This window comes from Emys orbicularis, chromosome 1 (genome assembly GCF_028017835.1).
Source record: "Emys orbicularis isolate rEmyOrb1 chromosome 1, rEmyOrb1.hap1, whole genome shotgun sequence".
In the NCBI taxonomy this organism is placed as follows: domain Eukaryota; kingdom Metazoa; phylum Chordata; order Testudines; family Emydidae; genus Emys; species Emys orbicularis.
The window spans coordinates 341,195,539-341,199,996 of record NC_088683.1 but is presented as its reverse complement, the minus strand read 5'-3'; positions in this window follow the sequence as shown (position 1 = coordinate 341,199,996).

Sequence of the window (4,458 nt, the reverse complement as noted above, 5' to 3'; positions counted from 1 at the left end):
GGATTTCACTATTGCTGCTACTGATTTTTCTGACCCAGTGAGAGGTATGGTGGGAAAGATTTCCAAAAGTTTTTCTACTGTGGACAAGCCTTAGTACGTGGTCCCTTCCTGGTAGGCCTTTGTCTACGCTAGAAAGCTGTACCTCTTTAACTATAGGGTATAATTAAGTGATACAACCCCCCTAGACATGATTATACTAGTAAAACTATGCTTGTAATGTTATAAGCTTATACCATCAAGAAGGATATAACAATTTCAGGGGGAAAATCACACCCCTAAGCAAAACAGTTGTATTGGTAAAACTTTAAAGGGAAGACTAAGCCTAAATGTGTCAGACTGGAAGAGGACCAGGAATTGGAGAAATTTAATTCGAGCCTTTTTTGTGTTAGTGTGAAATTTTGAGTGCATGAATGCAAGAGGGGAAATCTATAGATCCTGTGAAATGTTAAACTTATGAAAGTACTTGCCTGAGATAGCTTATCTCAAACTACTAAATCAAGTTCACCAAGCACAGCTTACTCTTCAGTGGTTCTTAAACTTTTTTATTGGTGACTCCTTTTACACAGCAAGCCTCTGAGTGTGACTCCCTCTCCCCTTATAAATTAAAAACCACATTTATTTAAATTTAACTCTATTATAAATGTTGGAGGTATTCTCCCATTCTGTCTCAATAAAAATGGCATAGATTTCCTCCCACTGTATTTTAGTTTGAGCTCCTCTGAAGCATGAGGGATGGCCACAGCTGGAGATGGGACATTGGACAGGGAGGACCAAGACTCTGAGGTGGTACCAAGCATTCTCTCAGGTGCTTGTCTGGCTGGTTTTTGCTCACATGCTGTTTGTAACAGATCACCATATGTGGGGTTGGTAAGGAATTTTCCCCTAGGTCAGATTGGAAGTCACCATAGTGGGGGGGGGGGCAGGGATAGCTCAGTGGTTTGAGCATTGGCCTGCTAAACCCAGGGTTGTGACTCAATCCTTGAGGGGACCACTTAGGGATCTGGGGCAAAATCAGTACTTGGTCCTGCTAGTGAAGGCAGGGGGCTGGACTTGATGACCTTTCAAGGTCCCTTCCAGTTCTAGGAGATAGGATATCTCCATTAATCTTATTTTTATTTTATTCATCTTCCTCTTCAGCATGAGGTGCAGGTCACTCACCAGGATTATCTGGGTATCTCTCACTTTCCTGCCATTGCAAAGGCCTCGAGGACTGGTGCACCTCAGTCTCTCCTATTCTCTGCCTGCAGCACACAATAGTCTAATCTCTTGAGGGCTGTAATATTTTGGTCTAATTCTGGTTGTGGGGGTCAGTGTGTGGGTGCTGGATGGTGTTGGTGGCCTGCGATATACCTGAGGTCAGACTATATGATCTGGTTGTTCCCTCTAGCCTTAAAATTCTATAACTACAATGATACAGCTAGTATCTTATTTTGAAGAACATTTGCTGGCCACTGCATAAGAATGCAGGTAGACAAAGTGAAGTCAAGTCTCTTGTAAGGTAAACAGAAACTCTTGTCTTGCCTCAAGTAGGTCAGTGGGATAGAGTGCTCTCTTTTCAAGTGAACATTTATATTTTCCACCCAGTTTCTTCTGTACATACACACTAAAGAGTTAGTTTTGTTTTTTAAAAATACCTCTTTTGCATGATGCACCTTTGTAGCAGTGCTTGTTCTTTAGGATACACAAGCCACATTTACTTTGCCAACAGCTATCAAATGTTGGGCTGCTTGGTAGAAAAAGCTTAAGTTACAATGCTGCATTCTCCACTGTTATTCTATTACGCTAGTTTTACAGACCGGCCAAGCTTCAAGAACACAATAAAAAGGGACATGTATACACAATAAGGATGCTCTACACAACTTTTTACTCTGCTAAAGATAACAGATGACAATTGGCATTCACAACAACTTGTTTTAAAAAGAAGTGTACATTCAGTGCTTCTTGGAGGTGCTGCAGACTGCCAAGAACAGAGATCTTGTTCATCCACAACTTGCACCAATTTAAAATCAGATTTCATTAAACAATACAAAACCCTGTGCAGGCACTCTTAATTGGATTTATTGATTCATCCTGTGACTCAAGTTTACTTATCTAAGCCAGGTTTAAAATGAGTCATGTCCACACATGCAACTCACTCAGCTTTAAAAATCATATAATTAGAGACACAAGGTGGGTGAGGTAATACTTTTTTACTGGACCAACTTCTCTTGGTGAGACGAGCTTGTGAACTACACAGAGCTCTGCTTCAGCTCTGGGCCTGACCCAAGTTTGCACTGGCCTAAGAGCCTTGTTCTCTTGAGACTGGTTTCATTGTAGCGATTACAGGATTTGTAATAGCAGTGGCTGGCACCTGTGCTGAGCCAAGCCAAGTAAACATACTTAAGATTGTGAGATTAATATCGGAGTTCTTCCAATAATGGAATGCGGGTCAGTTTAAGCAGTTTCAAAATTCACAGGATATGACCTCACATTAATTCCAAGATGCCATATGTTAATAAGCCCATCCAATGCATTTCCTAGAATGGTGATGTGGATGGTTCATATATGTAAAAGAGTTTAATGTAAAGCAGGCTTTAAGAAAATCATGGAAACACTATTTTGGAAGGCTGATGTTAAGGGTAAAGTAAACTCCAATAAAATATCTTGTTCTCTCCAGACAGAACATAATAAGATAAAATGAAGTAACCAGCTTTTTGAAGGTGAAGCATGTGGAATAGAGAAATAGCCTGCAGTTTAATGAACCAGCTCTATCAAAACTAAATATGAGGAAATTCTGTCAATTTGGAAGAGAATCTTTCAGTTAAACTTTCCCAATTTTACAGCATCTAAGTTTTTGTTGAATGCTTAGGAAGTCTCACTAAGGGTACGTCTACACTACAAGCATTACTGTGGCACAACTGCAGGGCGGGAGCTAGAGCCATTGAAGTGCAGACACTTCAGCAACAAAAGGGGTTTTTCCCATTGCTGTGGTAAATTCACCCTCTTGAGACAGTCGCTAGGTCAAAGGAATAATTCTTCTGTCAGCATAGCTGCATCTACAATGGAGATTAGGTCAGCTTAACTACATCGCAGAGTGTGAAATTAAGTTGGCCTAAGTTTTAGGTCTATACTAGGCCTATTTCTCTTGAGTTACACATATAGTCACTGCCCTGAAGCAGTTCCATACATTATCACTCTGTACATTGTAACAGAGTATAGCAATAATTTAATATATTAAGTCACTAAAGTAGGTAATTATTCCAAAACTAGAACTTGTTGCAATTTGAAGAATGCTCCATGTACGTAATTTCTGTGGCAGCTTAGGTCTTTGAACAGATCCTTCATGATTCCCCTCAAAAGTGCAACTGATGTTGAGTTCTGGTTAATGTTTGGCACTACAGATGTTTAAAACAAAATTACGACTTTCTGAGTAATATAAAAGAGGCAACTAAATGTTTTGACAAGCTTTTATTGTGAAATATTGGATTTAGAAAAAGGTACAAAATGTCAATCAGATGTGTGTCAATACAGTATTTCAATAGTCTATACATGTGGACAGCTGAATAGCTTCACTGCAGGATGCATATTTAGACATACTATCTAAAAAGGGACTGCAATATTCACAGACTTAAAATACATAAATAACTTGAGCCAAAGTGGCAATCACCTGTCAATGTTAATTGACAACTAAAAACAGGCTAAAAAGCACATTACAGTACAACATCTCTCTTTCCAGATCAACATTAAAAGAACATCAGTTCATTATGTCAATTCACTACAGCTCCAGGATCGCATTCCTCAGGACTGGGATTCGATTTGCTAGTTTACAAACTTTAAAAATTAAAGTTAAAAGTTAGGTTACAGAATAAAGAGATCAAGTATTTAATTGTAACTAAATACTGTGAAGCCCCTAAATGTTTTTAGCATTGGGATCTATAAAACTCAAGTAGAATATTGAACTTTTCCTTAAAAAAAGACAATTTGTATTGCAGCTCAAGGAGGTTTGAATAAGAATCACTTAATGGGATAATTCATCAATTTGATGTGCATGGTTCTGAATTGGATTTTAAAATCCACATGCACCATGGACTGGTGGCCAGTAAACTGGAGAGAAAAGCCCCCAGTATCAAAATATTATTCTGAACTAATGAAAGTCAGAAAAAGTCCTAATTTTTTTTTTTTTTAAATCTCTCAATAACATCCCAATAGGATAGCAGCAGCATTTTCTATCCTAGCTGTATTAGTAAGTTTAAAGAACAGTTTTTATAAATTTACAAAGTTGATCTTCATGTACAAAAAAAAAAAATCAAATACATCTTCACTGTAAGAAACAAGGTAGCTTGATTTTTCCAAATTATAATTATGCCATAGACTAAGTCTTCTCTAAACTGCTGAAGTTGTTCTCAATTCAGTAGCATCTGGGTAGATAGCCAGAGGACTTTAGATTCTAGTCCTCCAAGCAGCAAGATATCAGACAAC